The sequence below is a fragment of the Hyla sarda genome, chromosome 1 (assembly GCF_029499605.1).
Source record: "Hyla sarda isolate aHylSar1 chromosome 1, aHylSar1.hap1, whole genome shotgun sequence".
NCBI lineage: Eukaryota > Metazoa > Chordata > Amphibia > Anura > Hylidae > Hyla > Hyla sarda.
In genome coordinates, this window is record NC_079189.1 from 191,793,823 (window position 1) to 191,817,500 (window position 23,678).

Sequence of the window (23,678 nt, forward strand, 5' to 3'; positions counted from 1 at the left end):
AGATGTCCCCAATAATAGGAATGGTTTTTCATGTGTAAAAATGTCTCTTTTTATAAAGAAAAAAAAACTTCAAAATTTTCAAAATGAAAACCAAACACTGTACTGGCATGAAATGCTAACGGGATATGTAAAACAATTTTCTCCACAATGCAAAATAGTGCCTATGAGGTATATTAACTAAGCTGCTAAAACTCTAAACGCATCAACGACTTAACTTACTTCAGTTGATTTTGAGACATAAGGAAACTGCCGAAACCCGGGATCAAACCAGGGACCTTTAGATCTTCAGTCTAACGCTCTCCCAACTGAGCTATTTCGGCTAATTCACCTAGTTGACAGATGGTGGTGTAGGGCACAGTGTTGTAAAATGTCCCCAACGATAGGGATGTTTTTTCATGTGTTAAAACAACGGTTTTACAGTTCGCATGGCTTCTTTTTTTTTTGCATTGGTGGAGGTGTAAAACAAAGCCAAGTCAGGATGGCCGAGCGGTCTAAGGCGCTGCGTTCAGGTCGCAGTCTCCTCTGGAGACGTGGGTTCGAATCCCACTTCTGACAGATGTTTTTTATATAGAGACTAAAAATCTTCAAAAAATTTCAGAATGAAAACTACACACTGTACTGGCATGGAATGCTAACGGGATTTGTAAAATTATATTCACCACAATGCAACATAGGGCTTTTGAGGTATTTTACCTAAGCTGCCAAAACTCTAAACGCATCAACGATTTAACTCACTTTAGTGGATTTTGAGTTAAAATGAAACTGCTGAAACCAAGGATCAAAGCAGTCAAACGCTCTCCCAACAGAGCTAGTTCAGCTAACACACTTAGTGCATTGACGGTTGTGTAGATGGTTGTGTAGAGCACAGCATTGTAAGATGTCCCCAATAATAGGAATGGTTTTTCATGTGTAAAAATGTCTCTTTTTATAAAGAAAAAAAAACTTCAAAATTTTCAAAATGAAAACCAAACACTATACTGGCATGAAATGCTAACCGGATATGTAAAACAATTTTCTCCACAATGCAAAATAGTGCCTTTGAGGTATATTAACTAAGCTGCTAAAACTCTAAACGCATCAACGACTTAACTTACTTCAGTTGATTTTGAGACATAAGGAAACTGCCGAAACCCGGGATCGAACCAGGGACCTTTAGATCTTCAGTCTAACGCTCTCCCAACTGAGCTATTTCGGCTAATACACCTAGCTGACAGATGGTGGTGTAGGGCACAGTGTTGTAAAATGTCTCCAACGATAGGGATGTTTTTTCATGTGTTAAAACAACGGTTTTACAGCTCGCATGGCTTCTTTTTTGCATTGGTGGAGGTATAATACAAAGCAAAGTCAGGATGGCCAAGCGGTCTAAGGCGCTGTGTTCAGGTCGCAGTCTCCTCTGGAGGCGTGGGTTCGAATCCCACTTCTGACAGATGTTTTTTATATAGAGACTAAAAATCTTCAAAAAATTTCAGAATGAAAACTACACACTGTACTGGCATGGAATGCTAACGGGATTTGTAAAATTATATTCACCACAATGCAACATAGGGCTTTTGAGGTATTTTACCTAAGCTGCCAAAACTCTAAACGCATCAACGATTTAACTCACTTTAGTGGATTTTGAGTTAAAATGAAACTGCTGAAACCAAGGATCAAAGCAGGGATATTTAGTCAAACGCTCTCCCAACAGAGCTAGTTCAGCTAACACACTTAGTGCATTGATGGTTGTGTAGATGGTTGTGTAGAGCACAGCATTGTAAGATGTCCCCAATAATAGGAATGGTTTTTCATGTGTAAAAATGTCTCTTTTTATAAAGAAAAAAAAACTTCAAAATTTTCAAAATGAAAACCAAACACTGTACTGGCATGAAATGCTAACGGGATATGTAAAACAATTTTCTCCACAATGCAAAATAGTGCCTATGAGGTATATTAACTAAGCTGCTAAAACTCTAAACGCATCAACGACTTAACTTACTTCAGTTGATTTTGAGACATAAGGAAACTGCCGAAACCCGGGATCAAACCAGGGACCTTTAGATCTTCAGTCTAACGCTCTCCCAACTGAGCTATTTCGGCTAATACACCTAGTTGACAGATGGTGGCATAGGGCACAGTGTTGTAAAATGTCCCCAACGATAGGGATGTTTTTTCATGTGTTAAAACAACGGTTTTACAGCTCGCATGGCTTCTTTTTTTTTTGCATTGATGGAGGTGTAATATAAAGCAAAGTCAGGATGGCCGAGCGGTCTAAGGCGCTGCGTTCAGGTCGCAGTCTCCTCTGGAGGCGTGGGTTCGAATCCCACTTCTGACAGATGTTTTTTATATAGAGACTAAAAATCTTCAAAAAATTTCAGAATGAAAACTACACACTGTACTGGCATGGAATGCTAACGGGATTTGTAAAATTATATTCACCACAATGCAACATGGGGCTTTTGAGGTATTTAACCTAAGCTGCCAAACTCTAAACGCATCAACGATTTAACTCACTTTAGTGGATTTTGAATTAAAATGAAACTGCTGAAACCAAGGATCAAAGCAGGGATATTTAGTCAAACGCTCTCCCAACAGAGCTAGTTCAGCTAACACACTTAGTGCATTGATGGTTGTGTAGATGGTTGTGTAGAGCACAGCATTGTAAGATGTCCCCAATATTAGGAATGGTTTTTCATGTGTAAAAATGTCTCTTTTTATAAAGAAAAAAAAAATTCAAAATTTTCAAAATGAAAACCAAACACTGTACTGGCATGAAATGCTAACGGGATATGTAAAACAATTTTCTCCACAATGCAAAATAGTGCCTATGAGGTATATTAACTAAGCTGCTAAAACTCTAAACGCATCAACGACTTAACTTACTTCAGTTGATTTTGAGACATAAGGAAACTGCCGAAACCCGGGATCGAACCAGGGACCTTTAGATCTTCAGTCTAACGCTCTCCCAACTGAGCTATTTCGGCTAATACACAGTGTTGTAAAATGTCCCCAATGATAGGGATGTTTTTTCATGTGTTAAAACAACGGTTTTACAGCTCGCATGGCTTCTTTTTTTTTCGCATTGGTGGAGGTGTAATACAAAGGAAAGTCAGGATGGCCGAGCGGTCTAAGGCGCTGTGTTCAGGTCGCAGTCTCCTCTGGAGGCGTGGGTTCGAATCCCACTTCTGACAGATGTTTTTTATATAGAGACTAAAAATCTTCAAAAAATTTCGGAATGAAAACTACACACTGTACTGGCATGGAATGCTAACGGGATTTGTAAAATTATATTCACCACAATGCAACATAGGGCTTTTGAGGTATTTTACCTAAGCTGCCAAAACTCTAAACGCATCAGCGATTTAACTCACTTTAGTGGATTTTGAGTTAAAATGAAACTGCTGAAACCAAGGATCAAAGCAGGGATATTTAGTCAAACGCTCTCCCAACAGAGCTAGTTCAGCTAACACACTTAGTGCATTGATGGTTGTGTAGATGGTTGTGTAGAGCACAGCATAGTAAGATGTCCCCAATAATAGGAATGGTTTTTCATGTGTAAAAATGTCTCTTTTTATAAAGAAAAAAAAACTTCAAAATTTTCAAAATGAAAACCAAACACTGTACTGGCATGAAATGCTAACGGGATATGTAAAACAATTTTCTCCACAATGCAAAATAGTGCCTATGAGGTATATTAACTAAGCTGCTAAAACTCTAAACGCATCAACGACTTAACTTACTTCAGTTGATTTTGAGACATAAGGAAACTGCCGAAACCCGGGATCAAACCAGGGACCTTTAGATCTTCAGTCTAACGCTCTCCCAACTGAGCTATTTCGGCTAATTCACCTAGTTGACAGATGGTGGTGTAGGGCACAGTGTTGTAAAATGTCCCCAACGATAGGGATGTTTTTTCATGTGTTAAAACAACGGTTTTACAGTTCGCATGGCTTCTTTTTTTTTTGCATTGGTGGAGGTGTAAAACAAAGCCAAGTCAGGATGGCCGAGCGGTCTAAGGCGCTGCGTTCAGGTCGCAGTCTCCTCTGGAGACGTGGGTTCGAATCCCACTTCTGACAGATGTTTTTTATATAGAGACTAAAAATCTTCAAAAAATTTCAGAATGAAAACTACACACTGTACTGGCATGGAATGCTAACGGGATTTGTAAAATTATATTCACCACAATGCAACATAGGGCTTTTGAGGTATTTTACCTAAGCTGCCAAAACTCTAAACGCATCAACGATTTAACTCACTTTAGTGGATTTTGAGTTAAAATGAAACTGCTGAAACCAAGGATCAAAGCAGTCAAACGCTCTCCCAACAGAGCTAGTTCAGCTAACACACTTAGTGCATTGACGGTTGTGTAGATGGTTGTGTAGAGCACAGCATTGTAAGATGTCCCCAATAATAGGAATGGTTTTTCATGTGTAAAAATGTCTCTTTTTATAAAGAAAAAAAAACTTCAAAATTTTCAAAATGAAAACCAAACACTATACTGGCATGAAATGCTAACCGGATATGTAAAACAATTTTCTCCACAATGCAAAATAGTGCCTTTGAGGTATATTAACTAAGCTGCTAAAACTCTAAACGCATCAACGACTTAACTTACTTCAGTTGATTTTGAGACATAAGGAAACTGCCGAAACCCGGGATCGAACCAGGGACCTTTAGATCTTCAGTCTAACGCTCTCCCAACTGAGCTATTTCGGCTAATACACCTAGTTGACAGATGGTGGTGTAGGGCACAGTGTTGTAAAATGTCCCCAACGATAGGGATGTTTTTTCATGTGTTAAAACAACGGTTTTACAGCTCGCATGGCTTCTTTTTTGCATTGGTGGAGGTATAATACAAAGCAAAGTCAGGATGGCCAAGCGGTCTAAGGCGCTGTGTTCAGGTCGCAGTCTCCTCTGGAGGCGTGGGTTCGAATCCCACTTCTGACAGATGTTTTTTATATAGAGACTAAAAATCTTCAAAAAATTTCAGAATGAAAACTACACACTGTACTGGCATGGAATGCTAACGGGATTTGTAAAATTATATTCACCACAATGCAACATAGGGCTTTTGAGGTATTTTACCTAAGCTGCCAAAACTCTAAACGCATCAACGATTTAACTCACTTTAGTGGATTTTGAGTTAAAATGAAACTGCTGAAACCAAGGATCAAAGCAGGGATATTTAGTCAAACGCTCTCCCAACAGAGCTAGTTCAGCTAACACACTTAGTGCATTGATGGTTGTGTAGATGGTTGTGTAGAGCACAGCATTGTAAGATGTCCCCAATAATAGGAATGGTTTTTCATGTGTAAAAATGTCTCTTTTTATAAAGAAAAAAAAACTTCAAAATTTTCAAAATGAAAACCAAACACTGTACTGGCATGAAATGCTAACGGGATATGTAAAACAATTTTCTCCACAATGCAAAATAGTGCCTATGAGGTATATTAACTAAGCTGCTAAAACTCTAAACGCATCAACGACTTAACTTACTTCAGTTGATTTTGAGACATAAGGAAACTGCCGAAACCCGGGATCAAACCAGGGACCTTTAGATCTTCAGTCTAACGCTCTCCCAACTGAGCTATTTCGGCTAATACACCTAGTTGACAGATGGTGGCATAGGGCACAGTGTTGTAAAATGTCCCCAACGATAGGGATGTTTTTTCATGTGTTAAAACAACGGTTTTACAGCTCGCATGGCTTCTTTTTTTTTTGCATTGATGGAGGTGTAATATAAAGCAAAGTCAGGATGGCCGAGCGGTCTAAGGCGCTGCGTTCAGGTCGCAGTCTCCTCTGGAGGCGTGGGTTCGAATCCCACTTCTGACAGATGTTTTTTATATAGAGACTAAAAATCTTCAAAAAATTTCAGAATGAAAACTACACACTGTACTGGCATGGAATGCTAACGGGATTTGTAAAATTATATTCACCACAATGCAACATGGGGCTTTTGAGGTATTTAACCTAAGCTGCCAAACTCTAAACGCATCAACGATTTAACTCACTTTAGTGGATTTTGAATTAAAATGAAACTGCTGAAACCAAGGATCAAAGCAGGGATATTTAGTCAAACGCTCTCCCAACAGAGCTAGTTCAGCTAACACACTTAGTGCATTGATGGTTGTGTAGATGGTTGTGTAGAGCACAGCATTGTAAGATGTCCCCAATATTAGGAATGGTTTTTCATGTGTAAAAATGTCTCTTTTTATAAAGAAAAAAAAAATTCAAAATTTTCAAAATGAAAACCAAACACTGTACTGGCATGAAATGCTAACGGGATATGTAAAACAATTTTCTCCACAATGCAAAATAGTGCCTATGAGGTATATTAACTAAGCTGCTAAAACTCTAAACGCATCAACGACTTAACTTACTTCAGTTGATTTTGAGACATAAGGAAACTGCCGAAACCCGGGATCGAACCAGGGACCTTTAGATCTTCAGTCTAACGCTCTCCCAACTGAGCTATTTCGGCTAATACACCTAGTTGACAGATGGTGGTGTAGGGCACAGTGTTGTAAAATGTCCCCAACAATAGGGATGTTTTTTCATGTGTTAAAACAACGGTTTTACAGCTCGCATGGCTTCTTTTTTTTTTTCGGAGGCGTGGGTTCGAATCCCACTTCTGACAGATGTTTTTTATATAGAGACTAAAAATCTTCAAAAAATTTCAGAATGAAAACTACACACTGTACTGGCATGGAATGCTAACGGGATTTGTAAAATTATATTCACCACAATGCAACATAGGGCTTTTGAGGTATTTTACCTAAGCTGCCAAAACTCTAAACGCATCAACGATTTAACTCACTTTAGTGGATTTTGAGTTAAAATGAAACTGCTGAAACCAAGGATCAAAGCAGGGATATTTAGTCAAACGCTTTCCCAACAGAGCTAGTTCAGCTAACACACTTATTGCATTGACGGTTGTGTAGATGGTTGTGTAGAGCACAGCATTGTAAGATGTCCCCAATAATAGGAATGGTTTTTCATGTGTAAAAATGTCTCTTTTTATAAAGAAAAAAAAACTTCAAAATTTTCAAAATGAAAACCAAACACTGTACTGGCATGAAATGCTAACGGGATATGTAAAACAATTTTCTCCACAATGCAAAATAGTGCCTTTGAGGTATATTAACTAAGCTGCTAAAACTCTAAACGCATCAACGACTTAACTTACTTCAGTTGATTTTGAGACATAAGGAAACTGCCGAAACCCGGGATCGAACCAGGGACCTTTAGATCTTCAGTCTAACGCTCTCCCAACTGAGCTATTTCGGCTAATACACCTAGTTGACAGATGGTGGTGTAGGGCACAGTGTTGTAAAATGTCCCCAACGATAGGGATGTTTTTTCATGTGTTAAAACAACAGTTTTACAGCTCGCATGGCTTCTTTTTTGCATTGGTGGAGGTATAATACAAAGCAAAGTCAGGATGGCCAAGCGGTCTAAGGCGCTGTGTTCAGGTCGCAGTCTCCTCTGGAGGCGTGGGTTTGAATCCCACTTCTGACAGATGTTTTTTATATAGAGACTAAAAATCTTCAAAAAATTTCAGAATGAAAACTACACACTGTACTGGCATGGAATGCTAACGGGATTTGTAAAATTATATTCACCACAATGCAACATAGGGCTTTTGAGGTATTTTACCTAAGCTGCCAAAACTCTAAACGCATCAACGATTTAACTCACTTTAGTGGATTTTGAGTTAAAATGAAACTGCTGAAACCAAGGATCAAAGCAGGGATATTTAGTCAAACGCTCTCCCAACAGAGCTAGTTCAGCTAACACACTTAGTGCATTGATGGTTGTGTAGATGGTTGTGTAGATGGTTGTGTAGAGCACAGCATTGTAAGATGTCCCCAATAATAGGAATGGTTTTTCATGTGTAAAAATGTCTCTTTTTATAAAGAAAAAAAAACTTCAAAATTTTCAAAATGAAAACCAAACACTGTACTGGCATGAAATGCTAACGGGATATGTAAAACAATTTTCTCCACAATGCAAAATAGTGCCTATGAGGTATATTAACTAAGCTGCTAAAACTCTAAACGCATCAACGACTTAACTTACTTCAGTTGATTTTGAGACATAAGGAAACTGCCGAAACCCGGGATCGAACCAGGGACCTTTAGATCTTCAGTCTAACGCTCTCCCAACTGAGCTATTTCGGCTAATACACCTAGTTGACAGATGGTGGCATAGGGCACAGTGTTGTAAAATGTCCCCAACGATAGGGATGTTTTTTCATGTGTTAAAACAACGGTTTTACAGCTCGCATGGCTTCTTTTTTTTTTGCATTGATGGAGGTGTAATATAAAGCAAAGTCAGGATGGCCGAGCGGTCTAAGGCGCTGCGTTCAGGTCGCAGTCTCCTCTGGAGGCGTGGGTTCGAATCCCACTTCTGACAGATGTTTTTTATATAGAGACTAAAAATCTTCAAAAAATTTCAGAATGAAAACTACACACTGTACTGGCATGGAATGCTAACGGGATTTGTAAAATTATATTCACCACAATGCAACATGGGGCTTTTGAGGTATTTAACCTAAGCTGCCAAACTCTAAACGCATCAACGATTTAACTCACTTTAGTGGATTTTGAGTTAAAATGAAACTGCTGAAACCAAGGATCAAAGCAGGGATATTTAGTCAAACGCTCTCCCAACAGAGCTAGTTCAGCTAACACACTTAGTGCATTGATGGTTGTGTAGATGGTTGTGTAGAGCACAGCATTGTAAGATGTCCCCAATAATAGGAATGGTTTTTCATGTGTAAAAATGTCTCTTTTTATAAAGAAAAAAAAACTTCAAAATTTTCAAAATGAAAACCAAACACTGTACTGGCATGAAATGCTAACGGGATATGTAAAACAATTTTCTCCACAATGCAAAATAGTGCCTATGAGGTATATTAACTAAGCTGCTAAAACTCTAAACGCATCAACGACTTAACTTACTTCAGTTGATTTTGAGACATAAGGAAACTGCCGAAACCCGGGATCGAACCAGGGACCTTTAGATCTTCAGTCTAACGCTCTCCCAACTGAGCTATTTCGGCTAATACACCTAGTTGACAGATGGTGGTGTAGGGCACAGTGTTGTAAAATGTCCCCAACAATAGGGATGTTTTTTCATGTGTTAAAACAACGGTTTTACAGCTCGCATGGCTTCTTTTTTTTTTTCGGAGGCGTGGGTTCGAATCCCACTTCTGACAGATGTTTTTTATATAGAGACTAAAAATCTTCAAAAAATTTCAGAATGAAAACTACACACTGTACTGGCATGGAATGCTAACGGGATTTGTAAAATTATATTCACCACAATGCAACATAGGGCTTTTGAGGTATTTTACCTAAGCTGCCAAAACTCTAAACGCATCAACGATTTAACTCACTTTAGTGGATTTTGAGTTAAAATGAAACTGCTGAAACCAAGGATCAAAGCAGGGATATTTAGTTAAACGCTCTCCAAACAGAGCTAGTTCAGCTAACACACTTAGTGCATTGATGGTTGTGTAGATGGTTGTGTAGAGCACAGCATTGTAAGATGTCCCCAATAATAGGAATGGTTTTTCATGTGTAAAAATGTCTCTTTTTATAAAGAAAAAAAAACTTCAAAATTTTCAAAATGAAAATCAAACACTGTACTGGCATGAAATGCTAACGGGATATGTAAAACAATTTTCTCCACAATGCAAAATAGTGCCTATGAGGTATATTAACTAAGCTGCTAAAACTCTAAACGCATCAACGACTTAACTTACTTCAGTTGATTTTGAGACATAAGGAAACTGCCGAAACCCGGGATCAAACCAGGGACCTTTAGATCTTCAGTCTAACGCTCTCCCAACTGAGCTATTTCGGCTAATTCACCTAGTTGACAGATGGTGGTGTAGGGCACAGTGTTGTAAAATGTCCCCAACGATAGGGATGTTTTTTCATGTGTTAAAACAACGGTTTTACAGCTCGCATGGCTTCTTTTTTTTTTGCATTGATGGAGGTGTAATATAAAGCAAAGTCAGGATGGCCGAGCGGTCTAAGGCGCTGCGTTCAGGTCGCAGTCTCCTCTGGAGGCGTGGGTTCGAATCCCACTTCTGACAGATGTTTTTTATATAGAGACTAAAAATCTTCAAAAAATTTCAGAATGAAAACTACACACTGTACTGGCATGGAATGCTAACGGGATTTGTAAAATTATATTCACCACAATGCAACATGGGGCTTTTGAGGTATTTAACCTAAGCTGCCAAACTCTAAACGCATCAACGATTTAACTCACTTTAGTGGATTTTGAGTTAAAATGAAACTGCTGAAACCAAGGATCAAAGCAGGGATATTTAGTCAAACGCTCTCCCAACAGAGCTAGTTCAGCTAACACACTTAGTGCATTGATGGTTGTGTAGATGGTTGTGTAGAGCACAGCATTGTAAGATGTCCCCAATAATAGGAATGGTTTTTCATGTGTAAAAATGTCTCTTTTTATAAAGAAAAAAAAACTTCAAAATTTTCAAAATGAAAACCAAACACTATACTGGCATGAAATGCTAACCGGATATGTAAAACAATTTTCTCCACAATGCAAAATAGTGCCTTTGAGGTATATTAACTAAGCTGCTAAAACTCTAAACGCATCAACGACTTAACTTACTTCAGTTGATTTTGAGACATAAGGAAACTGCCGAAACCCGGGATCGAACCAGGGACCTTTAGATCTTCAGTCTAACGCTCTCCCAACTGAGCTATTTCGGCTAATACACCTAGTTGACAGATGGTGGTGTAGGGCACAGTGTTGTAAAATGTCCCCAACGATAGGGATGTTTTTTCATGTGTTAAAACAACGGTTTTACAGCTCGCATGGCTTCTTTTTTGCATTGGTGGAGGTATAATACAAAGCAAAGTCAGGATGGCCAAGCGGTCTAAGGCGCTGTGTTCAGGTCGCAGTCTCCTCTGGAGGCGTGGGTTCGAATCCCACTTCTGACAGATGTTTTTTATATAGAGACTAAAAATCTTCAAAAAATTTCAGAATGAAAACTACACACTGTACTGGCATGGAATGCTAACGGGATTTGTAAAATTATATTCACCACAATGCAACATAGGGCTTTTGAGGTATTTTACCTAAGCTGCCAAAACTCTAAACGCATCAACGATTTAACTCACTTTAGTGGATTTTGAGTTAAAATGAAACTGCTGAAACCAAGGATCAAAGCAGGGATATTTAGTCAAACGCTCTCCCAACAGAGCTAGTTCAGCTAACACACTTAGTGCATTGATGGTTGTGTAGATGGTTGTGTAGAGCACAGCATTGTAAGATGTCCCCAATAATAGGAATGGTTTTTCATGTGTAAAAATGTCTCTTTTTATAAAGAAAAAAAAACTTCAAAATTTTCAAAATGAAAACCAAACACTGTACTGGCATGAAATGCTAACGGGATATGTAAAACAATTTTCTCCACAATGCAAAATAGTGCCTATGAGGTATATTAACTAAGCTGCTAAAACTCTAAACGCATCAACGACTTAACTTACTTCAGTTGATTTTGAGACATAAGGAAACTGCCGAAACCCGGGATCAAACCAGGGACCTTTAGATCTTCAGTCTAACGCTCTCCCAACTGAGCTATTTCGGCTAATACACCTAGTTGACAGATGGTGGCATAGGGCACAGTGTTGTAAAATGTCCCCAACGATAGGGATGTTTTTTCATGTGTTAAAACAACGGTTTTACAGCTCGCATGGCTTCTTTTTTTTTTGCATTGATGGAGGTGTAATATAAAGCAAAGTCAGGATGGCCGAGCGGTCTAAGGCGCTGCGTTCAGGTCGCAGTCTCCTCTGGAGGCGTGGGTTCGAATCCCACTTCTGACAGATGTTTTTTATATAGAGACTAAAAATCTTCAAAAAATTTCAGAATGAAAACTACACACTGTACTGGCATGGAATGCTAACGGGATTTGTAAAATTATATTCACCACAATGCAACATGGGGCTTTTGAGGTATTTAACCTAAGCTGCCAAACTCTAAACGCATCAACGATTTAACTCACTTTAGTGGATTTTGAATTAAAATGAAACTGCTGAAACCAAGGATCAAAGCAGGGATATTTAGTCAAACGCTCTCCCAACAGAGCTAGTTCAGCTAACACACTTAGTGCATTGATGGTTGTGTAGATGGTTGTGTAGAGCACAGCATTGTAAGATGTCCCCAATATTAGGAATGGTTTTTCATGTGTAAAAATGTCTCTTTTTATAAAGAAAAAAAAAATTCAAAATTTTCAAAATGAAAACCAAACACTGTACTGGCATGAAATGCTAACGGGATATGTAAAACAATTTTCTCCACAATGCAAAATAGTGCCTATGAGGTATATTAACTAAGCTGCTAAAACTCTAAACGCATCAACGACTTAACTTACTTCAGTTGATTTTGAGACATAAGGAAACTGCCGAAACCCGGGATCGAACCAGGGACCTTTAGATCTTCAGTCTAACGCTCTCCCAACTGAGCTATTTCGGCTAATACACCTAGTTGACAGATGGTGGTGTAGGGCACAGTGTTGTAAAATGTCCCCAACAATAGGGATGTTTTTTCATGTGTTAAAACAACGGTTTTACAGCTCGCATGGCTTCTTTTTTTTTTTCGGAGGCGTGGGTTCGAATCCCACTTCTGACAGATGTTTTTTATATAGAGACTAAAAATCTTCAAAAAATTTCAGAATGAAAACTACACACTGTACTGGCATGGAATGCTAACGGGATTTGTAAAATTATATTCACCACAATGCAACATAGGGCTTTTGAGGTATTTTACCTAAGCTGCCAAAACTCTAAACGCATCAACGATTTAACTCACTTTAGTGGATTTTGAGTTAAAATGAAACTGCTGAAACCAAGGATCAAAGCAGGGATATTTAGTCAAACGCTTTCCCAACAGAGCTAGTTCAGCTAACACACTTATTGCATTGACGGTTGTGTAGATGGTTGTGTAGAGCACAGCATTGTAAGATGTCCCCAATAATAGGAATGGTTTTTCATGTGTAAAAATGTCTCTTTTTATAAAGAAAAAAAAACTTCAAAATTTTCAAAATGAAAACCAAACACTGTACTGGCATGAAATGCTAACGGGATATGTAAAACAATTTTCTCCACAATGCAAAATAGTGCCTTTGAGGTATATTAACTAAGCTGCTAAAACTCTAAACGCATCAACGACTTAACTTACTTCAGTTGATTTTGAGACATAAGGAAACTGCCGAAACCCGGGATCGAACCAGGGACCTTTAGATCTTCAGTCTAACGCTCTCCCAACTGAGCTATTTCGGCTAATACACCTAGTTGACAGATGGTGGTGTAGGGCACAGTGTTGTAAAATGTCCCCAACGATAGGGATGTTTTTTCATGTGTTAAAACAACAGTTTTACAGCTCGCATGGCTTCTTTTTTGCATTGGTGGAGGTATAATACAAAGCAAAGTCAGGATGGCCAAGCGGTCTAAGGCGCTGTGTTCAGGTCGCAGTCTCCTCTGGAGGCGTGGGTTTGAATCCCACTTCTGACAGATGTTTTTTATATAGAGACTAAAAATCTTCAAAAAATTTCAGAATGAAAACTACACACTGTACTGGCATGGAATGCTAACGGGATTTGTAAAATTATATTCACCACAATGCAACATAGGGCTTTTGAGGTATTTTACCTAAGCTGCCAAAACTCTAAACGCATCAACGATTTAACTCACTTTAGTGGATTTTGAGTTAAAATGAAACTGCTGAAACCAAGGATCAAAGCAGGGATATTTAGTCAAACGCTCTCCCAACAGAGCTAGTTCAGCTAACACACTTAGTGCATTGATGGTTGTGTAGATGGTTGTGTAGATGGTTGTGTAGAGCACAGCATTGTAAGATGTCCCCAATAATAGGAATGGTTTTTCATGTGTAAAAATGTCTCTTTTTATAAAGAAAAAAAAACTTCAAAATTTTCAAAATGAAAACCAAACACTGTACTGGCATGAAATGCTAACGGGATATGTAAAACAATTTTCTCCACAATGCAAAATAGTGCCTATGAGGTATATTAACTAAGCTGCTAAAACTCTAAACGCATCAACGACTTAACTTACTTCAGTTGATTTTGAGACATAAGGAAACTGCCGAAACCCGGGATCGAACCAGGGACCTTTAGATCTTCAGTCTAACGCTCTCCCAACTGAGCTATTTCGGCTAATACACCTAGTTGACAGATGGTGGCATAGGGCACAGTGTTGTAAAATGTCCCCAACGATAGGGATGTTTTTTCATGTGTTAAAACAACGGTTTTACAGCTCGCATGGCTTCTTTTTTTTTTGCATTGATGGAGGTGTAATATAAAGCAAAGTCAGGATGGCCGAGCGGTCTAAGGCGCTGCGTTCAGGTCGCAGTCTCCTCTGGAGGCGTGGGTTCGAATCCCACTTCTGACAGATGTTTTTTATATAGAGACTAAAAATCTTCAAAAAATTTCAGAATGAAAACTACACACTGTACTGGCATGGAATGCTAACGGGATTTGTAAAATTATATTCACCACAATGCAACATGGGGCTTTTGAGGTATTTAACCTAAGCTGCCAAACTCTAAACGCATCAACGATTTAACTCACTTTAGTGGATTTTGAGTTAAAATGAAACTGCTGAAACCAAGGATCAAAGCAGGGATATTTAGTCAAACGCTCTCCCAACAGAGCTAGTTCAGCTAACACACTTAGTGCATTGATGGTTGTGTAGATGGTTGTGTAGAGCACAGCATTGTAAGATGTCCCCAATAATAGGAATGGTTTTTCATGTGTAAAAATGTCTCTTTTTATAAAGAAAAAAAAACTTCAAAATTTTCAAAATGAAAACCAAACACTGTACTGGCATGAAATGCTAACGGGATATGTAAAACAATTTTCTCCACAATGCAAAATAGTGCCTATGAGGTATATTAACTAAGCTGCTAAAACTCTAAACGCATCAACGACTTAACTTACTTCAGTTGATTTTGAGACATAAGGAAACTGCCGAAACCCGGGATCGAACCAGGGACCTTTAGATCTTCAGTCTAACGCTCTCCCAACTGAGCTATTTCGGCTAATACACCTAGTTGACAGATGGTGGTGTAGGGCACAGTGTTGTAAAATGTCCCCAACAATAGGGATGTTTTTTCATGTGTTAAAACAACGGTTTTACAGCTCGCATGGCTTCTTTTTTTTTTTCGGAGGCGTGGGTTCGAATCCCACTTCTGACAGATGTTTTTTATATAGAGACTAAAAATCTTCAAAAAATTTCAGAATGAAAACTACACACTGTACTGGCATGGAATGCTAACGGGATTTGTAAAATTATATTCACCACAATGCAACATAGGGCTTTTGAGGTATTTTACCTAAGCTGCCAAAACTCTAAACGCATCAACGATTTAACTCACTTTAGTGGATTTTGAGTTAAAATGAAACTGCTGAAACCAAGGATCAAAGCAGGGATATTTAGTCAAACGCTCTCCAAACAGAGCTAGTTCAGCTAACACACTTAGTGCATTGATGGTTGTGTAGATGGTTGTGTAGAGCACAGCATTGTAAGATGTCCCCAATAATAGGAATGGTTTTTCATGTGTAAAAATGTCTCTTTTTATAAAGAAAAAAAAACTTCAAAATTTTCAAAATGAAAATCAAACACTGTACTGGCATGAAATGCTAACGGGATATGTAAAACAATTTTCTCCACAATGCAAAATAGTGCCTATGAGGTATATTAACTAAGCTGCTAAAACTCTAAACGCATCAACGACTTAACTTACTTCAGTTGATTTTGAGACATAAGGAAACTGCCGAAACCCGGGATCAAACCAGGGACCTTTAGATCTTCAGTCTAACGCTCTCCCAACTGAGCTATTTCGGCTAATTCACCTAGTTGACAGATGGTGGTGTAGGGCACAGTGTTGTAAAATGTCCCCAACGATAGGGATGTTTTTTCATGTGTTAAAACAACGGTTTTACAGCTCGCATGGCTTCTTTTTTTTTTGCATTGATGGAGGTGTAATATAAAGCAAAGTCAGGATGGCCGAGCGGTCTAAGGCGCTGCGTTCAGGTCGCAGTCTCCTCTGGAGGCGTGGGTTCGAATCCCACTTCTGACAGATGTTTTTTATATAGAGACTAAAAATCTTCAAAAAATTTCAGAATGAAAACTACACACTGTACTGGCATGGAATGCTAACGGGATTTGTAAAATTATATTCACCACAATGCAACATGGGGCTTTTGAGGTATTTAACCTAAGCTGCCAAACTCTAAACGCATCAACGATTTAACTCACTTTAGTGGATTTTGAGTTAAAATGAAACTGCTGAAACCAAGGATCAAAGCAGGGATATTTAGTCAAACGCTCTCCCAACAGAGCTAGTTCAGCTAACACACTTAGTGCATTGATGGTTGTGTAGATGGTTGTGTAGAGCACAGCATTGTAAGATGTCCCCAATAATAGGAATGGTTTTTCATGTGTAAAAATGTCTCTTTTTATAAAGAAAAAAAAACTTCAAAATTTTCAAAATGAAAACCAAACACTGTACTGGCATGAAATGCTAACGGGATATGTAAAACAATTTTCTCCACAATGCAAAATAGTGCCTATGAGGTATATTAACTAAGCTGCTAAAACTCTAAACGCATCAACGACTTAACTTACTTCAGTTGATTTTGAGACATAAGGAAACTGCCGAAACCCGGGATCGAACCAGGGACCTTTAGATCTTCAGTCTAACGCTCTCCCAACTGAGCTATTTCGGCTAATACACCTAGTTGACAGATGGTGGTGTAGGGCACAGTGTTGTAAAATGTCCCCAACAATAGGGATGCTTTTTCATGTGTTAAAACAACGGTTTTACAGCTCGCATGGCTTCTTTTTTTTTTTCGGAGGCGTGGGTTCGAATCCCACTTCTGACAGATGTTTTTTATATAGAGACTAAAAATCTTCAAAAAATTTCAGAATGAAAACTACACACTGTACTGGCATGGAATGCTAACGGGATTTGTAAAATTATATTCACCACAATGCAACATAGGGCTTTTGAGGCATTTTACCTAAGCTGCCAAAACTCTAAACGCATCAACGATTTAACTCACTTTAGTGGATTTTGAGTTAAAATGAAACTGCTGAAACCAAGGATCAAAGCAGGGATATTTAGTCAAACGCTCTCCAAACAGAGCTAGTTCAGCTAACACACTTAGTGCATTGATGGTTGTGTAGATGGTTGTGTAGAGCACAGCATTGTAAGATGTCCCCAATAATAGGAATGGTTTTTCATGTGTAAAAATGTCTCTTTTTATAAAGAAAAAAAAACTTCAAAATTTTCAAAATGAAAATCAAACACTGTACTGGCATGAAATGCTAACGGGATATGTAAAACAATTTTCTCCACAATGCAAAATAGTGCCTATGAGATATATTAACTAAGCTGCTAAAACTCTAAACGCATCAACGACTTAACTTACTTCAGTTGATTTTGAGACATAAGGAAACTGCCGAAACCCGGGATCAAACCAGGGACCTTTAGATCTTCAGTCTAACGCTCTCCCAACTGAGCTATTTCGGCTAATTCACCTAGTTGACAGATGGTGGTGTAGGGCACAGTGTTGTAAAATGTCCCCAACGATAGGGATGTTTTTTCATGTGTTAAAACAACGGTTTTACAGCTCGCATGGCTTCTTTTTTTTTTGCATTGTTGGAGGTGTAAAACAAAGCAAAGGCAGGATGGCCGAGCGGTCTAAGGCGCTGCGTTCAGGTCGCAGTCTCCTCTGGAGGCGTGGGTTCGAATCCCACTTCTGACAGATGTTTTTTATATAGAGACTAAAAATCTTCAAAAAATTTCAGAATGAAAACTACACACTGTACTGGCATGGAATGCTAACGGGATTTGTAAAATTATATTCACCACAATGCAACATAGGGCTTTTGAGGTATTTTACCTAAGCTGCCAAAACTCTAAACGCATCAACGATTTAACTCACTTTAGTGGATTTTGAGTTAAAATGAAACTGCTGAAACCAAGGATCAAAGCAGGGATATTTAGTCAAACGCTTTCCCAACAGAGCTAGTTCAGCTAACACACTTATTGCATTGACGGTTGTGTAGATGGTTGTGTAGAGCACAGCATTGTAAGATGTCCCCAATAATAGGAATGGTTTTTCATGTGTAAAAATGTCTCTTTTTATAAAGAAAAAAAAACTTCAAAATTTTCAAAATGAAAACCAAACACTGTACTGGCATGAAATGCTAACGGGATATGTAAAAAATTTTCTCCACAATGCAAAATAGTGCCTTTGAGGTATATTAACTAAGCTGCTAAAACTCTAAACGCATCAACGACTTAACTTACTTCAGTTGATTTTGAGACATAAGGAAACTGCCGAAACCCGGGATCGAACCAGGGACCTTTAGATCTTCAGTCTAACGCTCTCCCAACTGAGCTATTTCGGCTAATACACCTAGTTGACAGATGGTGGTGTAGGGCACAGTGTTGTAAAATGTCCCCAACGATAGGGATGTTTTTTCATGTGTTAAAACAACAGTTTTACAGCTCGCATGGCTTCTTTTTTGCATTGGTGGAGGTATAATACAAAGCAAAGTCAGGATGGCCAAGCGGTCTAAGGCGCTGTGTTCAGGTCGCAGTCTCCTCTGGAGGCGTGGGTTCGAATCCCACTTCTGACAGATGTTTTTTATATAGAGACTAAAAATCTTCAAAAAATTTCAGAATGAAAACTACACACTGTACTGGCATGGAATGCTAACGGGATTTGTAAAATTATATTCACCACAATGCAACATAGGGCTTTTGAGGTATTTTACCTAAGCTGCCAAAACTCTAAACGCATCAACGATTTAACTCACTTTAGTGGATTTTGAGTTAAAATGAAACTGCTGAAACCAAGGATCAAAGCAGGGATATTTAGTCAAACGCTCTCCCAACAGAGCTAGTTCAGCTAACACACTTAGTGCATTGATGGTTGTGTAGATGGTTGTGTAGATGGTTGTGTAGAGCACAGCATTGTAAGATGTCCCCAATAATAGGAATGGTTTTTCATGTGTAAAAATGTCTCTTTTTATAAAGAAAAAAAAACTTCAAAATTTTCAAAATGAAAACCAAACACTGTACTGGCATGAAATGCTAACGGGATATGTAAAACAATTTTCTCCACAATGCAAAATAGTGCCTATGAGGTATATTAACTAAGCTGCTAAAACTCTAAACGCATCAACGACTTAACTTACCTCAGTTGATTTTGAGACATAAGGAAACTGCCGAAACCCGGGATCGAACCAGGGACCTTTAGATCTTCAGTCTAACGCTCTCCCAACTGAGCTATTTCGGCTAATACACCTAGTTGACAGATGGTGGCATAGGGCACAGTGTTGTAAAATGTCCCCAACGATAGGGATGTTTTTTCATGTGTTAAAACAACGGTTTTACAGCTCGCATGGCTTCTTTTTTTTTTGCATTGATGGAGGTGTAATATAAAGCAAAGTCAGGATGGCCGAGCGGTCTAAGGCGCTGCGTTCAGGTCGCAGTCTCCTCTGGAGGCGTGGGTTCGAATCCCACTTCTGACAGATGTTTTTTATATAGAGACTAAAAATCTTCAAAAAATTTCAGAATGAAAACTACACACTGAACTGGCATGGAATGCTAACGGGATTTGTAAAATTATATTCACCACAATGCAACATAGGGCTTTTGAGGTATTTTACCTAAGCTGCCAAAACTCTAAACGCATCAACGATTTAACTCACTTTAGTGGATTTTGAGTTAAAATGAAACTGCTGAAACCAAGGATCAAAGCAGGGATATTTAGTCAAACGCTCTCCAAACAGAGCTAGTTCAGCTAACACACTTAGTGCATTGATGGTTGTGTAGATGGTTGTGTAGAGCACAGCATTGTAAGATGTCCCCAATAATAGGAATGGTTTTTCATGTGTAAAAATGTCTCTTTTTATAAAGAAAAAAAAACTTCAAAATTTTCAAAATGAAAACCAAACACTGTACTGGCATGAAATGCTAACGAGATATGTAAAACAATTTTCTCCACAATGCAAAATAGTGCCTATGAGGTATATTAACTAAGCTGCTAAAACTCTAAACGCATCAACGACTTAACTTACTTCAGTTGATTTTGAGACATAAGGAAACTGCCGAAACCCGGGACCGAACCAGGGACCTTTAGATCTTCAGTCTAACGCTCTCCCAACTGAGCTATTTCGGCTAATACACCTAGTTGACAGATGGTGGTGTAGGGCACAGTGTTGTAAAATGTCCCCAACGATAGGGATGTTTTTTCATGTGTTAAAACAACGGTTTTACGGCTCGCATGGCTTCTTTTTTTTTCGGAGGCGTGGGTTCGAATCCCACTTCTGACAGATGTTTTTTATATAGAGACTAAAAATCTTCAAAAAATTTCAGAATGAAAACTACACACTGTACTGGCATGGAATGCTAACGGGATTTGTAAAATTATATTCACCACAATGCAACATAGGGCTTTTGAGGTATTTTACCTAAGCTGCCAAAACTCTAAACGCATCAACGATTTAACTCACTTTAGTGGATTTTGAGTTAAAATGAAACTGCTGAAACCAAGGATCAAAGCAGTCAAACACTCTCCCAACAGAGCTAGTTCAGCTAACACACTTAGTGCATTGACGGTTGTGTAGATGGTTGTGTAGAGCACAGCATTGTAAGATGTCCCCAATAATAGGAATGGTTTTTCATGTGTAAAAATGTCTCTTTTTATAAAGAAAAAAAAAACTTCAAAATTTTCAAAATGAAAACCAAACACTATACTGGCATGAAATGCTAACCGGATATGTAAAACAATTTTCTCCACAATGCAAAATAGTGCCTTTGAGGTATATTAACTAAGCTGCTAAAACTCTAAACGCATCAACGACTTAACTTACTTCAGTTGATTTTGAGACATAAGGAAACTGCCGAAACCCGGGATCGAACCGGGGACCTTTAGATCTTCAGTCTAACGCTCTCCCAACTGAGCTATTTCGGCTAATACACCTAGTTGACAGATGGTGGTGTAGGGCACAGTGTTGTAAAATGTCCCCAACGATAGGGATGTTTTTTCATGTGTTAAAACAACGGTTTTACAACTCGCATGGCTTCTTTTTTTTTTGCATTGATGGAGGTGTAATATAAAGCAAAGTCAGGATGGCCGAGCGGTCTAAGGCGCTGCGTTCAGGTCGCAGTCTCCTCTGGAGGCGTGGGTTCGAATCCCACTTCTGACAGATGTTTTTTATATAGAGACTAAAAATCTTCAAAAAATTTCAGAATGAAAACTACACACTGTACTGGCATGGAATGCTAACGGGATTTGTAAAATTATATTCACCACAATGCAACATGGGGCTTTTGAGGTATTTAACCTAAGCTGCCAAACTCTAAACGCATCAACGATTTAACTCACTTTAGTGGATTTTGAGTTAAAATGAAACTGCTGAAACCAAGGATCAAAGCAGGGATATTTAGTCAAACGCTCTCCCAACAGAGCTAGTTCAGCTAACACACTTAGTGCATTGATGGTTGTGTAGATGGTTGTGTAGAGCACAGCATTGTAAGATGTCCCCAATAATAGGAATGGTTTTTCATGTGTAAAAATGTCTCTTTATATAAAGAAAAAAAAACTTCAAAATTTTCAAAATGAAAACCAAACACTGTACTGGCATGAAATGCTAACGGGATATGTAAAACAATTTTCTCCACAATGCAAAATAGTGCCTATGAGGTATATTAACTAAGCTGCTAAAACTCTAAACGCATCAACGACTTAACTTACTTCAGTTGATTTTGAGACATAAGGAAACTGCCGAAACCCGGGATCGAACCAGGGACCTTTAGATCTTCAGTCTAACGCTCTCCCAACTGAGCTATTTCGGCTAATACACCTAGTTGACAGATGGTGGTGTAGGGCACAGTGTTGTAAAATGTCCCCAACAATAGGGATGTTTTTTCATGTGTTAAAACAACGGTTTTACAGCTCGCATGGCTTCTTTTTTTTTTTTCGGAGGCGTGGGTTCGAATCCCACTTCTGACAGATGTTTTTTATATAGAGACTAAAAATCTTCAAAAAATTTCAGAATGAAAACTACACACTGTACTGGCATGGAATGCTAACGGGATTTGTAAAATTATATTCACCACAATGCAACATGGGGCTTTTGAGGTATTTAACCTAAGCTGCCAAACTCTAAACGCATCAACGATTTAACTCACTTTAGTGGATTTTGAGTTAAAATGAAACTGCTGAAACCAAGGATCAAAGCAGGGATATTTAGTCAAACGCTCTCCCAACAGAGCTAGTTCAGCTAACACACTTAGTGCATTGATGGTTGTGTAGATGGTTGTGTAGAGCACAGCATTGTAAGATGTCCCCAATAATAGGAATGGTTTTTCATGTGTAAAAATGTCTCTTTATATAAAGAAAAAAAAACTTCAAAATTTTCAAAATGAAAACCAAACACTGTACTGGCATGAAATGCTAACGGGATATGTAAAACAATTTTCTCCACAATGCAAAATAGTGCCTATGAGGTATATTAACTAAGCTGCTAAAACTCTAAACGCATCAACGACTTAACTTACTTCAGTTGATTTTGAGACATAAGGAAACTGCCGAAACCCGGGATCGAACCAGGGACCTTTAGATCTTCAGTCTAACGCTCTCCCAACTGAGCTATTTCGGCTAATACACCTAGTTGACAGATGGTGGTGTAGGGCACAGTGTTGTAAAATGTCCCCAACAATAGGGATGTTTTTTCATGTGTTAAAACAACGGTTTTACAGCTCGCATGGCTTCTTTTTTTTTTTCGGAGGCGTGGGTTCGAATCCCACTTCTGACAGATGTTTTTTATATAGAGACTAAAAATCTTCAAAAAATTTCAGAATGAAAACTACACACTGTACTGGCATGGAATGCTAACGGGATTTGTAAAATTATATTCACCACAATGCAACATAGGGCTTTTGAGGTATTTTACCTAAGCTGCCAAAACTCTAAACGCATCAACGATTTAACTCACTTTAGTGGATTTTGAGTTAAAATGAAACTGCTGAAACCAAGGATCAAAGCAGGGATATTTAGTCAAACGCTCTCCAAACAGAGCTAGTTCAGCTAACACACTTAGTGCATTGATGGTTGTGTAGATGGTTGTGTAGAGCACAGCATTGTAAGATGTCCCCAATAATAGGAATGGTTTTTCATGTGTAAAAATGTCTCTTTTTATAAAGAAAAAAAAACTTCAAAATTTTCAAAATGAAAACCAAACACTGTACTGGCATGAAATGCTAACGAGATATGTAAAACAATTTTCTCCACAATGCAAAATAGTGCCTATGAGGTATATTAACTAAGCTGCTAAAACTCTAAACGCATCAATGACTTAACTTACTTCAGTTGATTTTGAGACATAAGGAAACTGCTGAAACCCGGGATCGAACCAGGGACCTTTAGATCTTCAGTCTAACGCTCTCCCAACTGAGCTATTTCGGCTAATACACCTAGTTGACAGATGGTGGTGTAGGGCACAGTGTTGTAAAATGTCCCCAACGATAGGGATGTTTTTTCATGTGTTAAAACAACGGTTTTACAGCTCGCATGGCTTCTTTTTTTTTTGCATTGGTGGAGGTGTAATAAAAAGCAA

General features: G+C 38.5%; 47 non-coding genes across 47 annotated transcripts; 19 read left to right on the top strand and 28 right to left on the bottom strand.

The window, feature by feature from the left end:
• Positions 1-247: 247 nt before the first annotated feature.
• Positions 248-320, bottom strand: TRNAF-GAA (transfer RNA phenylalanine (anticodon GAA)). Its single transcript has one exon. It is a non-coding gene; the product is annotated as a tRNA-Phe (tRNA).
• Positions 321-472: 152 nt separating this feature from the next.
• TRNAL-CAG (transfer RNA leucine (anticodon CAG)) lies at positions 473-555 on the top strand. Its single transcript has one exon. It is a non-coding gene; the product is annotated as a tRNA-Leu (tRNA).
• Positions 556-1,122: 567 nt separating this feature from the next.
• On the bottom strand, positions 1,123-1,195 carry TRNAF-GAA (transfer RNA phenylalanine (anticodon GAA)). Its single transcript has one exon. It is a non-coding gene; the product is annotated as a tRNA-Phe (tRNA).
• A 148-nt stretch (positions 1,196-1,343) lies between these two features.
• On the top strand, positions 1,344-1,426 carry TRNAL-CAG (transfer RNA leucine (anticodon CAG)). Its single transcript has one exon. It is a non-coding gene; the product is annotated as a tRNA-Leu (tRNA).
• A 577-nt stretch (positions 1,427-2,003) lies between these two features.
• TRNAF-GAA (transfer RNA phenylalanine (anticodon GAA)) lies at positions 2,004-2,076 on the bottom strand. The gene has a single exon. It is a non-coding gene; the product is annotated as a tRNA-Phe (tRNA).
• A 152-nt stretch (positions 2,077-2,228) lies between these two features.
• Positions 2,229-2,311, top strand: TRNAL-CAG (transfer RNA leucine (anticodon CAG)). The gene has a single exon. It is a non-coding gene; the product is annotated as a tRNA-Leu (tRNA).
• Positions 2,312-2,887: 576 nt separating this feature from the next.
• Positions 2,888-2,960, bottom strand: TRNAF-GAA (transfer RNA phenylalanine (anticodon GAA)). Its single transcript has one exon. It is a non-coding gene; the product is annotated as a tRNA-Phe (tRNA).
• Positions 2,961-3,084: 124 nt separating this feature from the next.
• Positions 3,085-3,167, top strand: TRNAL-CAG (transfer RNA leucine (anticodon CAG)). The gene has a single exon. It is a non-coding gene; the product is annotated as a tRNA-Leu (tRNA).
• A 577-nt stretch (positions 3,168-3,744) lies between these two features.
• On the bottom strand, positions 3,745-3,817 carry TRNAF-GAA (transfer RNA phenylalanine (anticodon GAA)). Its single transcript has one exon. It is a non-coding gene; the product is annotated as a tRNA-Phe (tRNA).
• A 152-nt stretch (positions 3,818-3,969) lies between these two features.
• TRNAL-CAG (transfer RNA leucine (anticodon CAG)) lies at positions 3,970-4,052 on the top strand. Its single transcript has one exon. It is a non-coding gene; the product is annotated as a tRNA-Leu (tRNA).
• A 567-nt stretch (positions 4,053-4,619) lies between these two features.
• TRNAF-GAA (transfer RNA phenylalanine (anticodon GAA)) lies at positions 4,620-4,692 on the bottom strand. Its single transcript has one exon. It is a non-coding gene; the product is annotated as a tRNA-Phe (tRNA).
• A 148-nt stretch (positions 4,693-4,840) lies between these two features.
• Positions 4,841-4,923, top strand: TRNAL-CAG (transfer RNA leucine (anticodon CAG)). The gene has a single exon. It is a non-coding gene; the product is annotated as a tRNA-Leu (tRNA).
• Positions 4,924-5,500: 577 nt separating this feature from the next.
• Positions 5,501-5,573, bottom strand: TRNAF-GAA (transfer RNA phenylalanine (anticodon GAA)). Its single transcript has one exon. It is a non-coding gene; the product is annotated as a tRNA-Phe (tRNA).
• Positions 5,574-5,725: 152 nt separating this feature from the next.
• TRNAL-CAG (transfer RNA leucine (anticodon CAG)) lies at positions 5,726-5,808 on the top strand. Its single transcript has one exon. It is a non-coding gene; the product is annotated as a tRNA-Leu (tRNA).
• Positions 5,809-6,384: 576 nt separating this feature from the next.
• TRNAF-GAA (transfer RNA phenylalanine (anticodon GAA)) lies at positions 6,385-6,457 on the bottom strand. Its single transcript has one exon. It is a non-coding gene; the product is annotated as a tRNA-Phe (tRNA).
• Positions 6,458-7,190: 733 nt separating this feature from the next.
• TRNAF-GAA (transfer RNA phenylalanine (anticodon GAA)) lies at positions 7,191-7,263 on the bottom strand. Its single transcript has one exon. It is a non-coding gene; the product is annotated as a tRNA-Phe (tRNA).
• A 148-nt stretch (positions 7,264-7,411) lies between these two features.
• Positions 7,412-7,494, top strand: TRNAL-CAG (transfer RNA leucine (anticodon CAG)). The gene has a single exon. It is a non-coding gene; the product is annotated as a tRNA-Leu (tRNA).
• Positions 7,495-8,083: 589 nt separating this feature from the next.
• Positions 8,084-8,156, bottom strand: TRNAF-GAA (transfer RNA phenylalanine (anticodon GAA)). The gene has a single exon. It is a non-coding gene; the product is annotated as a tRNA-Phe (tRNA).
• A 152-nt stretch (positions 8,157-8,308) lies between these two features.
• Positions 8,309-8,391, top strand: TRNAL-CAG (transfer RNA leucine (anticodon CAG)). The gene has a single exon. It is a non-coding gene; the product is annotated as a tRNA-Leu (tRNA).
• Positions 8,392-8,967: 576 nt separating this feature from the next.
• TRNAF-GAA (transfer RNA phenylalanine (anticodon GAA)) lies at positions 8,968-9,040 on the bottom strand. The gene has a single exon. It is a non-coding gene; the product is annotated as a tRNA-Phe (tRNA).
• Positions 9,041-9,773: 733 nt separating this feature from the next.
• On the bottom strand, positions 9,774-9,846 carry TRNAF-GAA (transfer RNA phenylalanine (anticodon GAA)). Its single transcript has one exon. It is a non-coding gene; the product is annotated as a tRNA-Phe (tRNA).
• Positions 9,847-9,998: 152 nt separating this feature from the next.
• Positions 9,999-10,081, top strand: TRNAL-CAG (transfer RNA leucine (anticodon CAG)). Its single transcript has one exon. It is a non-coding gene; the product is annotated as a tRNA-Leu (tRNA).
• Positions 10,082-10,657: 576 nt separating this feature from the next.
• On the bottom strand, positions 10,658-10,730 carry TRNAF-GAA (transfer RNA phenylalanine (anticodon GAA)). Its single transcript has one exon. It is a non-coding gene; the product is annotated as a tRNA-Phe (tRNA).
• Positions 10,731-10,878: 148 nt separating this feature from the next.
• TRNAL-CAG (transfer RNA leucine (anticodon CAG)) lies at positions 10,879-10,961 on the top strand. Its single transcript has one exon. It is a non-coding gene; the product is annotated as a tRNA-Leu (tRNA).
• Positions 10,962-11,538: 577 nt separating this feature from the next.
• Positions 11,539-11,611, bottom strand: TRNAF-GAA (transfer RNA phenylalanine (anticodon GAA)). Its single transcript has one exon. It is a non-coding gene; the product is annotated as a tRNA-Phe (tRNA).
• Positions 11,612-11,763: 152 nt separating this feature from the next.
• On the top strand, positions 11,764-11,846 carry TRNAL-CAG (transfer RNA leucine (anticodon CAG)). The gene has a single exon. It is a non-coding gene; the product is annotated as a tRNA-Leu (tRNA).
• Positions 11,847-12,422: 576 nt separating this feature from the next.
• Positions 12,423-12,495, bottom strand: TRNAF-GAA (transfer RNA phenylalanine (anticodon GAA)). Its single transcript has one exon. It is a non-coding gene; the product is annotated as a tRNA-Phe (tRNA).
• A 733-nt stretch (positions 12,496-13,228) lies between these two features.
• On the bottom strand, positions 13,229-13,301 carry TRNAF-GAA (transfer RNA phenylalanine (anticodon GAA)). The gene has a single exon. It is a non-coding gene; the product is annotated as a tRNA-Phe (tRNA).
• Positions 13,302-13,449: 148 nt separating this feature from the next.
• On the top strand, positions 13,450-13,532 carry TRNAL-CAG (transfer RNA leucine (anticodon CAG)). Its single transcript has one exon. It is a non-coding gene; the product is annotated as a tRNA-Leu (tRNA).
• A 589-nt stretch (positions 13,533-14,121) lies between these two features.
• On the bottom strand, positions 14,122-14,194 carry TRNAF-GAA (transfer RNA phenylalanine (anticodon GAA)). Its single transcript has one exon. It is a non-coding gene; the product is annotated as a tRNA-Phe (tRNA).
• A 152-nt stretch (positions 14,195-14,346) lies between these two features.
• On the top strand, positions 14,347-14,429 carry TRNAL-CAG (transfer RNA leucine (anticodon CAG)). The gene has a single exon. It is a non-coding gene; the product is annotated as a tRNA-Leu (tRNA).
• A 576-nt stretch (positions 14,430-15,005) lies between these two features.
• TRNAF-GAA (transfer RNA phenylalanine (anticodon GAA)) lies at positions 15,006-15,078 on the bottom strand. The gene has a single exon. It is a non-coding gene; the product is annotated as a tRNA-Phe (tRNA).
• Positions 15,079-15,811: 733 nt separating this feature from the next.
• TRNAF-GAA (transfer RNA phenylalanine (anticodon GAA)) lies at positions 15,812-15,884 on the bottom strand. The gene has a single exon. It is a non-coding gene; the product is annotated as a tRNA-Phe (tRNA).
• Positions 15,885-16,036: 152 nt separating this feature from the next.
• TRNAL-CAG (transfer RNA leucine (anticodon CAG)) lies at positions 16,037-16,119 on the top strand. The gene has a single exon. It is a non-coding gene; the product is annotated as a tRNA-Leu (tRNA).
• Positions 16,120-16,695: 576 nt separating this feature from the next.
• Positions 16,696-16,768, bottom strand: TRNAF-GAA (transfer RNA phenylalanine (anticodon GAA)). The gene has a single exon. It is a non-coding gene; the product is annotated as a tRNA-Phe (tRNA).
• Positions 16,769-17,501: 733 nt separating this feature from the next.
• Positions 17,502-17,574, bottom strand: TRNAF-GAA (transfer RNA phenylalanine (anticodon GAA)). Its single transcript has one exon. It is a non-coding gene; the product is annotated as a tRNA-Phe (tRNA).
• Positions 17,575-17,726: 152 nt separating this feature from the next.
• TRNAL-CAG (transfer RNA leucine (anticodon CAG)) lies at positions 17,727-17,809 on the top strand. The gene has a single exon. It is a non-coding gene; the product is annotated as a tRNA-Leu (tRNA).
• Positions 17,810-18,385: 576 nt separating this feature from the next.
• Positions 18,386-18,458, bottom strand: TRNAF-GAA (transfer RNA phenylalanine (anticodon GAA)). Its single transcript has one exon. It is a non-coding gene; the product is annotated as a tRNA-Phe (tRNA).
• Positions 18,459-18,606: 148 nt separating this feature from the next.
• TRNAL-CAG (transfer RNA leucine (anticodon CAG)) lies at positions 18,607-18,689 on the top strand. The gene has a single exon. It is a non-coding gene; the product is annotated as a tRNA-Leu (tRNA).
• Positions 18,690-19,278: 589 nt separating this feature from the next.
• On the bottom strand, positions 19,279-19,351 carry TRNAF-GAA (transfer RNA phenylalanine (anticodon GAA)). Its single transcript has one exon. It is a non-coding gene; the product is annotated as a tRNA-Phe (tRNA).
• Positions 19,352-19,503: 152 nt separating this feature from the next.
• On the top strand, positions 19,504-19,586 carry TRNAL-CAG (transfer RNA leucine (anticodon CAG)). The gene has a single exon. It is a non-coding gene; the product is annotated as a tRNA-Leu (tRNA).
• A 577-nt stretch (positions 19,587-20,163) lies between these two features.
• Positions 20,164-20,236, bottom strand: TRNAF-GAA (transfer RNA phenylalanine (anticodon GAA)). The gene has a single exon. It is a non-coding gene; the product is annotated as a tRNA-Phe (tRNA).
• Positions 20,237-20,958: 722 nt separating this feature from the next.
• TRNAF-GAA (transfer RNA phenylalanine (anticodon GAA)) lies at positions 20,959-21,031 on the bottom strand. The gene has a single exon. It is a non-coding gene; the product is annotated as a tRNA-Phe (tRNA).
• Positions 21,032-21,183: 152 nt separating this feature from the next.
• TRNAL-CAG (transfer RNA leucine (anticodon CAG)) lies at positions 21,184-21,266 on the top strand. Its single transcript has one exon. It is a non-coding gene; the product is annotated as a tRNA-Leu (tRNA).
• A 576-nt stretch (positions 21,267-21,842) lies between these two features.
• Positions 21,843-21,915, bottom strand: TRNAF-GAA (transfer RNA phenylalanine (anticodon GAA)). The gene has a single exon. It is a non-coding gene; the product is annotated as a tRNA-Phe (tRNA).
• A 733-nt stretch (positions 21,916-22,648) lies between these two features.
• Positions 22,649-22,721, bottom strand: TRNAF-GAA (transfer RNA phenylalanine (anticodon GAA)). The gene has a single exon. It is a non-coding gene; the product is annotated as a tRNA-Phe (tRNA).
• A 733-nt stretch (positions 22,722-23,454) lies between these two features.
• On the bottom strand, positions 23,455-23,527 carry TRNAF-GAA (transfer RNA phenylalanine (anticodon GAA)). The gene has a single exon. It is a non-coding gene; the product is annotated as a tRNA-Phe (tRNA).
• Positions 23,528-23,678: the final 151 nt, after the last annotated feature.